The following is an 11,916-nucleotide window of genomic DNA, read 5'->3' on the forward strand; positions in this document are numbered from 1 at the left end:
TGAGTGAATTCCATCAGATATTCAAGGAAAAATCAAATCCAATACTGCACAAACTATTACAGGAAGAAAAAGAATCCTTCTCATCTCTAAGACACAAATAACGTCTTCATACCTAAACCAAGGAGAAACAAAGCGGAGAAAGAAAAATACAGGCCAATATTCCTAATGAACATTGATGCAAAAATGTTAAATGAGATGTTAGCAAGGATGCTACAACAACTTATTAGAAAGATTTTACATTAAGACCAGTCTGGATTTATGCCAGAAATGGAAGGTTGGTTCAATATAAGGAAGACTATAAATATAACAAGCCATGTTAATAATATCAGTAATAAAAACCATAATTATATCAATAGATGCAGAAAAGGCTTTTGACAAAATTCAACACTCATTTCTGTGGAAAATTTAAAAATCACAGTAATAAGTGGACCTTTCCATAATATTAAATGGACCTTTCCTTAATATTAAATGTCTAAATCTAAGAGTAAACATTATGTGTCATGGAGAAAAGTCACAGGCTTTTCCACTAAGATAAGAAGTAAATCAAGGATGCCCATTGTCACCACTGCTATTTAACATAGTGCTAGAAATGCTGGCTATACCAAAAACAACAACAATAAGACAAAAAAATTGAGGGAATAAGCAAAAATAAAGAGAAAACAAAATTCTCAATTTTTGTTATTGATATAATGGTATAAAGAACCCTAGGTAGTCAACTAAATAATTAATTGAAATAATAACTTAAGGTTGCAGGATATAAGCTAAATAACAGCATTTCTATAAGTTCCTATAAATAACCAACAAAACCCAGCAAGAAAAGCTCGAAAAAGAAATTTGGTTCAAAATAACTATAGTAGCTACAATGTATTTGGAAGTGTATCTTCCAGGATTCAGTCAATTAGCATTTAGTATGCACCTACTGTGTTCTAGGCACTATGCTATCTTCTGGGGATACAAAGAAACACACATACACATATACAGACCCTGCCCCCAAGGAGCTCACAGTCTAATGTGGAAAACAACGTGCAAACAGCTACATAAAAGCCAGATATATACAGGATGAATTGTGGGTAATGGTCTGAGAAAAGGTTCTTACATAAGGTGGGACTCAACTGGAAACAAGCCAAGAGTTAGAGACAGGAGGATGAGTGTTTTGAGACATTGGAGACATCCAAGGACTGTGAATCCAATTGTAAAACACTACAGAAATAAAGGAAGGAAATACATTTATTAAGCATTTGCCATGTGCCAAGCACTGCTAAGCACCGAGCCTATGAAGATGAGCAAAAAGAAAGACAGTCCCTACCTACAAGGAGCTCACATTCTCATGGGCAAAACAACACCCAGAAAGAGGCTGAAAAGGGGATGAGGGGAGATAAAGGTTCCCAGCATAGAGAAATAAAAGCTGGCTGGTCTGGGCCCCTTCACAAAATGGAGGCCTCGGTCTCAAGCAGAACTCACCACTCGGAGAAGGGAGTGAGTCTTGTGGAGGGATACAGACAGACAAATAATTGGAGAAATATTCATTTATTGCTCATGGGTCAGTTGAGCCAATATAATAAGTGTCAATAATACTTAAGTCAATTCACTTGTTCAGGGCTATACCAAACTCCCAAAAGAATATTTTATAGAGCTAGAAGCAAAAGCAAAAATAAGGCTTAATTAAAAGATAGGGAAACTACATTTTGCTAAAAGATACCATAGACAATGAAATAATATCCAAAAAAATTTACATCATGTTTCTCTGATCAAGGCCTCATTTCTCAAATATATATTGAATATGGAACTGAGTCAAACTAATAAAAATGAAAACCATTCTTCAATAGGTAAATGATCAAAGGATATGGACAGGCATCTTTCGTAAGAAATCAAAGGCATCTATAGTCATAGGAAAAAATGTTCTAAATTGCTATTGATTCGAGAAAGGCAAATTAAAACAACTCTGACTGCCTCGCACCTATCAGAAATGACAAATGCTGGAGAGGGAGAATGAATAGGTACATTAATGAACTACTGATGGAGTAGTAAACTGGTCCAACCATTCTGGAGAACAAGTTGGAACTATGCCCAAAGGGCTCTAAAACTGCATACCCTTTGACCCAGCAATACCACTGCTAGATCTGTATCCCAAAGAGATCAAAGAAAAGGGAAAAGGACCTACTTGTACAAAAATATTTAGAGCAGCTCTTTTTGTGGTGGCAAAGAACTAGAAATTGAGGGGAATGACTGAACAAGTTGTGGCATATGATTGAGATGGATGCTATTGTGCTGTGGGAAAGGACACAGAAGACCTATACTAATCGTTGCAGAGTGAAAGTGAAGAGAACTGGGAGATCATTGCGCATAGCAATAACAAAGTTGGGGCAAGTAGGTGGTGCACTGGCCCTGGAGTCAGAAGGACCTGAGTTCAAATTTGTCCTCAGACACTTGACTCTTACTAGCTGTGTGACCCTGGGCAAGTCACTTAACCCCATTGCCTAGCCCAAAAGAAATAATAATAATAAAATAAAATAGCAAAGTTGGAACCAGGATCAGCTGTGAAAGACTTGGCTACTCTGATCAACACTTCATAATGAAAAAATGCTTTCCACCTCCAGAGAGAAAACTGGTGAAAGCTAAGTGCAAATTGAAGTATAATTTTGTCCATTTTCTTGCTTTTTTTTTTTCAAAATATGGCTCATATGGAAATATTTCCCATGCTTCCACATATATAATTTATATCACATTGCTTGCCTTCTCAGTGGATGGGGAGGTGGTGGAAAGGAAGGAGAGAATTTGAAACTCAAAATTTAAAAAAAAAAAAAGAATGTTAGAAATAAATAAAAATTTTAAAAACAAGTCAATGAATTCATCTTTGCTGATTTAAAAAAAATAATTCCTTTAGAGCTAGTTCAATTTCTGTTTGAGAGATTAGATTAAGATCCCTACTTGATGTTTTGAAATTTTGATAAGTGTGTAATCTGTGTTAAAGCAGCACAGGATGTTATTTTCCAATTAGAAATAACAAAAAATAAATAAGTACAAAATCATTCTTTTTTTTTTTAAATAAAATTGCAGGATCCTGGCACAGTATCATATGAAATCATGATAGCCATTTGGGGAAAACGATTCAAGATTTAGATCTACCTAAATATGTGATCATCTGTATCTTCTCCAAAAGAATGACATGATTTACAAGAAAAAGAGCATTCCCCAACTGACAAATGATATAAGGATATGAATAGACAATTTTCAGAGGAAGATATCTAAGCCATCAATAGCCATATGAAAAAAATGTTCTAAATCAGAGATATCAAGATGGGAACCCCTTCAACACTCCTGGGTACAGCAAGAACCAGATTTTTTTTTCAATTTTTTAACATTTGTGTTTAAAGTCTGGAGTTCTAAATTGAGTTTAAAGTCTTGAGTTCCAAATTCTATCACTCCCCTCTCCCTGAGACAGTAAGCAGTCAGATATAGGACATACATGTGCAATTACATAACATTTCCATGTTAGTCATTTTGTACAAGAAACTTGAATAAAAGAAAAAAAAGTGAAAGAAAAAGTGAAAAATAGCATGCTTCAGTCTGTATTCAATCCATGTCAGTTCTTTCTCTGGAGGTGGATAGTACACTTCATAAGTCCTTTGGGATTGTCTTGAATCATTGTATTGCTGAAAACAGCCAAGTCATTCACAGTTTGTCATTAAACAATATTGCTTTGTACTGTGTACAGTGTTTTCCTGGTTCTGTTCACTTCCCTATGCATCAGTTATGTAAGTCTTTCCAGGTTTTTCTGAAATCATCCTGCTTTGTCATTTCTTATAATACAATAGTACTCCACTCCAATCGTGTACCACAGCTTGTTTAGACATTCCCCAGTTGATGGCCACTCTTTGATTTCCAATTCTTGACCACCACAAAAAGAGCTGCTATAAATATTTTTGTACAAATAGTCTTTTTCCCTTTTTTTTGGAAGTCTTTGGGATATAGACCTAGCAGTGGTATTGCTGGATCAAAGGGTATGCACAGTTTCATAGCCCTTTGGGCATAGGAGAACCAGATTAAAACATAACTGGAAAATACTTAACAAAATTTAAATGTTTTAAATAAAACATAGATAATATGTGGTTTTCTAAGTCAACATGGGACCCACAGGGATACTTATACATTGTTTAATGACCCCCATTTTTATTTGAATTTGATGCCACTGATCTAAATGACTAATATTTAGAGAAATGCAAATCAAAACAACTTTGAGGTAACACCTCACATCTGTCAGATTGACTAACATGACAAAAAAAGAAACGACAAAATTCTGGAGGGGATGTGGGAACACAGGTACAATAACAATACTCTTGGTGGAGCTGTGAACTAGTCCAGCCATTCTGAAAAGAGATGGTTACAAAAAACCTGGGGAAGCTTGTATGAACTGATGCAGAGTAAAATAAGCAACCTTGAGAATAATTTATACTGTAACAGCAACATGGTAAAAAAAAAAATCCGCTTCGAAAGACTTAGTGACCCTGATCAACACAATGACCCACCACAATTCCTGAGGACTCATAATGAAAAATGCTATATGTCTTCAGACAGAGAAGTGATGAGTAAGAGTGCAGACTGAAATGTGTTTTCTTCTCTTTCTTTTTGGGAACATAAGAAATGCAGGAATTTGTTTTGTTTGACTATATAGATTTGTAATGGGTTTTATTTTTCTTGCTTTCTCAATGGGTAGGGCATGGGGAGGGAGGAAATTTGGAAAATAAAATAAAATTCAATTTAGAAGCAAAAAATAAATAAATGGCATGAGACTTTATCATGTTTTGCAAAAGCCTAGGTGGTAAACCATGTCTGCAACATTCCCCTCTTCTACCAGTTTAGTAATTATATTAAAATAAGTTCAATGTAGCATACCCTGTTGATTTTTAAAAATACAATTTTATTCCATATTTTGTTTTTACATCACTTTCATTTCCAAATATGTCTCTTCCCCTTCCCAAAATGAGAGCCAGCCCTCCTAACAAATTAAGAAGGGGAAAGAGCAGCTCAGTCGAAGCGAGTCTGATCATATAGGCAGCGTTCAACACCAATGATCTTTCACTACTTTGTCTCTATTCTCATTCACTGGTATAAAATAGGGTAATTTTGATTATATACTTTTGTTGTTGTTACTGTTCCTTTCACTTCCGTTGTTATGCTCACTGAGTCTAGTCAGGTCATGATGATCCATTAAGTACTAGAGATTCAAAGAAGGACGAGAAATCGACCCTTGCCTCAAGGAGCTCAGTCTCATGAATGGAGAAGACAAAATGCCAACAATTAAGTATAAGCGAGATCAACGCTGGGTAGATTGGGAGCAGTTCCTAGGGTGAAGGAGGACTAAGAAAGGCTTCCTGCAGAAGGTCGGACTTTAGCCGGGACTTGTAGGAAGACGGGAGAGAGAAGTGAGGAGAGAGAGTATTGCAAGCATGGAGGACGGGCTTGGGTGATGCAGTCTTCGAAGAGCAGCAAGGCCAGTGGCGATGAATGGCAGAGCCTGTGAGAAGGTGGGCGGTGTAAGCAGACTGGAAAGGCGGGGAGGGGTCGGGTTATGAAGAGTTTTAAGAGCCGAACAGGGGATTTGATATTTAATCCTGGAGGTGATAGGGAGCCACTGGACTTTACTGAATGGGGGAGAGGAAGGGATATTGTTAAACCTGAGTGGAGGGTGGCTTGGAGTGGGGAGAGAGTTGAGGAAGGGAAGCCCACCAAGAGGGGATCGCAGTGGTCCAGGTGTGTGCAGAGGAGCCTGCCCCAAGGAAGGGGAGGAGGAGAGATGAAAGAGCAGGACTTGACCATTGGTTGGTTGTAGGGGAAGGGGGAAGAGTTAAGGATGACACCCAGGTTGCAAACCTGGAGGCCTGGTTGGACGATGGGACCCTCAACAGTAATAGAGAACTTCAGAAGAGGGAAGCGTCTGCAGGAGAAAGGGGAATTCAGCTTTGGAGGCGTTGAGTTTAGGGTGTCTACAGGCCATTCAACTGAAGATGTCTAGTAGGCAGCCTGATAAGGAGTCGCCTCTTTGAGCTGGACAAGCAGGTCTGAGGGTCATCCGCACAGAGATGAAAATCTAAACCATAGGATCGGATGAAATGGGAAACAGCAGAGAGAGAAAAGAGGGCACCGGACAGAGCCTCAAGGGACTCCCCAGGTTAGCCAACATGACGGGATGAAGAACCTGCGAAGGGATAGGCAGGAGAGAACAATGTCGCAAAAACCTGGAAACAGCGCACAAGCACACGGGTCCCGCAGTGTCGGATCCTGCCGAGAAGTCACGAAGGATCGGTGATTTCCAGATTGTTAGCAGCTCTGGATGTAGTGGTTTGGGCTGGATCGAATTTTGGCTGCGATTGCAGGCTGGACAGCAGTTGGCAACCATCCTTGCACTCCCAGTATAAGTCCAGTTTTGTCAAAGGGAATGATTTTTTTTTTTTAGTATTTTATATTTCTGTAGTTACATGTAAAAACAATTTTAACTTTTTAAAACTTTGAGTTCCAAATTCTCTCCTGTCCTCCCTCCCTACCCTTACTGAGAAGGCACTTTAATGTAGGTTATACATGGGCTGTCATACAAAACCCTTCCATTAGTCATGTTGTGAAAGACTAACTATGTTTCCCTCCATCCTATCCCACCCCCCGCCCTCGTTTCTTCTGTTCTCTCTCTCCTTTCACACCGTCATAGGGAAGGATTTTTCAAAATAAGTTTACTGAAGTACACCCTCGCCCCCCCTTCCCCGCTAAAATGACTTTTATCTTCCTTTCTGTCACACCTTCTGCCTGTGGGTGTCTCTAACGGATCTGTCCGGAGTCCTCTTCTATTTTTGTCTCTTACAGTCTCCCTCTCACTGATGTTGTCGATTAAATAAGGAGACTGAATTTGATAAGGGAAATTTGGGGAGTTCACATTAATAAGCTATTAAAGACACAGAAAGATGAATCACTGAGATTCATGCAGGAAACAGGAGGCTCATAATTAAGCCATTGAAAGGCAGAGGAATTGGGTTATAGAACAGGCTGCCATAGGTACAGGAGGAGGAAAATTAACGACACAGCAGGGGGGCTGAGAAATATTGCACAGGGGGCATGAGAGTAAGAAGCAATTCTAATTGAAGGCTTCAGCCAAGTGATTCCTTATTGGTGGAGAGAAAATTGACGTCATTGGCCAAGAGTTATAATGACGCTGTTGCTCTTGAGCGCCCCCTAGAAATGGAGAACGGTGTAGCGCTTGGCAAGCAAAAGCGGCTGCTTTGAGATCCTGGTCACCTGGCAACCAGGTGAGGTACTACGTGGCCATGAACGTGATTCTTATTGGACAATGCAGCGTCTGGTCAGCAAATAGCTGGAGGGTCTGGTAGTCTCTGTGTTACAGAGAGAGCCAGTCTGATGAGCTTTGTGCATCTCTAGCTTAAAGAGAACTGCTTTTCCTACCAAGAGCTGACATTTTATTAACATCTTTTAAGGGTGATGGTTAATTGAAAGAATTATAAATTGTACGTTCGAATAGACTAGAACAGAGAATGTCTCCAGCTGAAGAGTGATAAGGAGCAAGCAGTTTTGTGGGAACCAATAACTTTAAAGTCTAGAACTGTGAGTTACCCTGAGTACATGAATTTCCCTCCCGCGGTTTCCTTGCCAGTTTCCTCTGACTGTGTGCGCTCACTCTTCAGCATAGCTATTGAATGCATTTGTGGGAGAGTGTGATGCAGGGTTACATATGTACTGTGATATATTTCATTCCCTATTGCTTTAATATATTAACGTCTATGACAGTATCCCTTTTACTTTAAAGTAAATGGTTATCTTTAAAATATAAAAGCAGCATTACTGTAAGAGGCTAGTTGCATAAATATTGCTCAAGTGAATATTATTCCTGCCTGCCGGACAGGACACCTATGCCATTCCCCTGCAGCACACTGCATTCCTCACCTGGCCCCTTCCTGCAGGGGAGGAGGAGAGATGCCATTCTATCAGCTCCTCACACTGGTCCCCTAGCCTGAGCTGCCTAATGCCTTGAGGGGCATCCACCCTGGGGCCAAACTCAAGCAATATTAATACTTGAAGTAACTGCACAATGATTAACAAACTCCCCATCAGACCTTCCCTAGCGATTATGAAACCCCTTCCCCATAGTTCAAAACCCATTCTCCATCTCCCTACTGCCCATTCCCTTATCCTCATCCCCCTCAACTTCCCCAAACACACAATGTCCCACTCTAAAGCTCTACACCCCTTCCATTGCGCTTAATGGAATGCCTGCTTCATAACTGACAAACTGGCTTTCATCTGAAGTCTTTTCCTTTCCCACTCCTTCCATCTTCTGGCTCTCCTTGACACTCCTGACTATTGACACAGCCTCCCCAGCCTCCCTTCCCAGCACTGGTTACACTTTCACTCATTTCAGTGACTCTGAGGTGGAGGAGTTAAAATACTCCTTGCCCCTCTAAAAGCTGCCTGTCCCTCCACCATCATTACTGGGTAACCTCTGACTTTTTGCAGTTTGCTCAATCCACATCTACCACTCTATCAATCTAGTGTCTGCTGTCTGCCAACCTCCAGAACACTCCCCTTCTTTACTCAGTGAGTTCAGTGCCTGGCTCACAGTCTTTCTCTCCTCCTCAACTCTTGCCCTTAAACTAGAAGCTTCACCATGCATGTTGATGTGCCCCCGCACACCCTAATCCCCAGTTCCTCGACTTACTCATTTTCCATGACCTACTTCTCTACCTTATCTGTACGCAAAAGTGGCCACTCCTTTGATCTTGCTGTCACCCACAGATGGTCATGAACTCTGAAACTCCTTTAGCTGCACAATTTCTTGTCATTTCATCTTTCCCTCTGCCTTGCAACCCCAGGTCCTGTTCATCTGCACTGTGACCTTTAACCCTTGACCATCATTCCCACACTGGCCACACTTTCCTCTTTCTTCCCCTTCTTGATCCATTGGTGAACCAGTTCAGCACTACACTGTTCTCTTCTCTTAAATCCTTTGCCCCCTTGGGGACACGGTGAAGGAATTTGCCTTGCCAAGCCTTGGTCTTGGATTACTCCCACCACCTGCTCCCTTCATTCCTATTCCTGTACTTCTGAACAAAGCTGGAGAAAATCACGAAACCATGACAATTGGGCCAGCTACAGATTTTTGTTACATGATCTCAGCCAGCTTCTCAGTGCAGTAAGATTATTGTTCATGAGAACAGACCCCAAAATCTGAAATAGTTTTAGAAAGAATTGTGTTAGGTCACTTGATAGAGGAGAGCAAGGCAGAAAGGAGGTGTGGCTCCCTCTCATCTGGGCTTTGGAAGGTTTATATTCTATAGGAAAAGGATGTCTGCAGAGGAACCACACAGGCACAGTTAAGTAATTTTACCAAGAGGGCAATATGACCAAAACACAGGGGAACTCAAAACACAAGTCTGGGGTGTGGTAACCCAAAACAAGAATGCTTTGGGTAGATCCAGGACCCACAAAATACCTTGTAGCCATCCCTAGCGTTCCTGGAGAATTAATAGGGTCATGCAACATTCTAAGCATGAACAACCTTTAATCACATAAGGTTGGATTGAAACAATATAATAATTTTTTCCCAAACAATATAATTAATCATTTTTCCACACTATCTTTTTATACTTCCCCAAATGGTTGACTATTCCATTCTCCACAGTGACTCTTCCAAACCTTTCCAACTTTCCTCATACCTCTCACAGATCCCCACTCCCACCCTCTCAGCTGAGAACTTCGGCTCATATTTTACAGAAAAAATGGAGGCCATTAACCCAGAGCTTGTCTCTCCTGTTCCTCATCTCGCCTCACTCAGATACCTTCTGCCACTCTGCTTCTTCACCCTGTCTCATGAAGGAGTGGTCCTTCACCCTACCAAGGCAAACATCTCTCCAGGCACAAGTGATCCCATCCTATCCTGTCCCTTGTTTTCCATCACATTGTCATCTCTATCATCCCCACTCTCTCAATTTATCCTTAATCTCTCCCTGTCTACAGATTATTAGGGATCTCTGCTGCTTGTAAAATGTGCCCATGTTTCCTCCATCCGCCCAAAACCTCACTTTATCCATCCATCCCCCTTTAGCTACCATTCCAGAGATCTCCTGTTGATGGATGAACTCTATGGGAAGGCAATCTATAATCCATTTCTCTATTTCCTTCCTTTCATCATCTACTTAAATCTTCCTCATCCCCCTCAGAGCTAGTCCCTTTCTTCCACTGATTTTGTCCAATTTGTCCCATTCATAACCTGTTTGTACATTGTTATCTGCGTGTTGCTTCCCCCTTAGACTGTGAGCTCCTTGAGGACAGAGACTGTTTTCTTTTTGCCTTTCTTTGTATCCCCAACACTTAACACGGTGCCTGGGGCATTGTGGGAACTTAATAAATGCTTACTGACTGTAGACTGACCACAGACTGAAGCACTGTGTGGAAGCATTATCTTGTTAGTGGCTTGTGATAAAGATAGAAGGTTTTGTCCCTCTCAATAACATCTAAGGATATAGCTTAGCAGGGGCATCCCTCAGTCCAAGAGCATGAACAGTTTTGTAACTCGTGTGTTGTTATATTTCTTTCCAATAACATGGAATCATTTCATAGCACTAACAATTTTATATCATGCCAATTTATTCACAGCCCCATCAGCATTAGTTCTTGAAAAAATGAGAGCACTGCTCAAGATTAATATTCACACTTTTTTTGCATTTCAAATAATATTTTATTTTCCCCCAAATTACATGTAAAAACAATTTTACATTCCTTTTTTTGTATTTTGAGTACTAAATTATATCCCTGCCTCCCTCCCCTTTCCCTCTCTGACATGGTATACACTCTGATATAGGTTATACATATGCAATCATATATAAAATATTTCCATATTAGTCATTTTGTGGAATTAAATAAAAGAAAGAAGAGAAGGAAGGAAGGAAAAAAAGAAAGAAGAAAGAAAGAAAAAGAAAGAAAGAAAAATAGTATACTTCATTCTGTATTTGGACTTTTTCTGGAGGTGGTTAGCATTTTTTCATTATGAGTCCTTCAGAATCATTTTAGATAATTGTATTTATGAAAATAGCTAAATCATTCAGAGGTGATCATAATTACAATATTGCTGTTACTGTGTACAATGTTCTTCTGGTTCTGCTCACTTCACTTTGCATCAGTTCATATAAGTCTTTCCAGGTTTTTCTGAAATCATCTTGCTCATCATTTATTTTAGCACAACAGTATTCCATCACAATCATATACCACAATTTATTCAGTCATACCCCAGTTGATGGGCATCCCTTCAATTTCCAATTCTAAGCCATCACAAAAAGAGCTGCTATAAATATTTTTGTACAAGTAGGTCCTTTTCCCTTTTAAAAAAAAAATCTCTCTGGGATACAGACCTAGTACTGGTATTGCTGGATCAAAGGGTATCCACAGTTTTATGGCCCTTTTGGGACAGTTCAGAATTTCTCTCCAGAATGGTTGAATCACTTTACAACTCCACCCCTTTGAATGTAACGAATGTGGGAAACCCTTCAAATGAAGGACAAACCTTATCAAGCATCAGAGAAATTATACCCAAGAGAAACTTTTCCAATGTAATGAACGTGGCAAAGTCTTCAGAATGAGGCAAGCCCTTGTTCCACACCAGAGAATTCAGAGATATTGAAGCATCCTGAAGGTAAGACACTAGTTCATCAAGAGCTGGTTCTCGCACACATCAGTGGCAGAACACCCGCACAAACATGAAGTTCATGGGATGTTACTGTAGCATTAGACATGGTGAACCGGAAGACTGAGACATAGAGAAAGCCTCAAGTGAGCAGGAGTCACGGTGACAGCAGTGTAAAGGGGGGCCACGGTGACGGCAGTGTAAGGGGGGTCCACGGTGACGACAGTGTAAGGGGGGGG

This window comes from Vombatus ursinus, unplaced genomic scaffold (assembly GCF_900497805.2).
Source record: "Vombatus ursinus unplaced genomic scaffold, bare-nosed wombat genome assembly UNPS02014808.1, whole genome shotgun sequence".
Classification (NCBI taxonomy): domain Eukaryota; kingdom Metazoa; phylum Chordata; class Mammalia; order Diprotodontia; family Vombatidae; genus Vombatus; species Vombatus ursinus.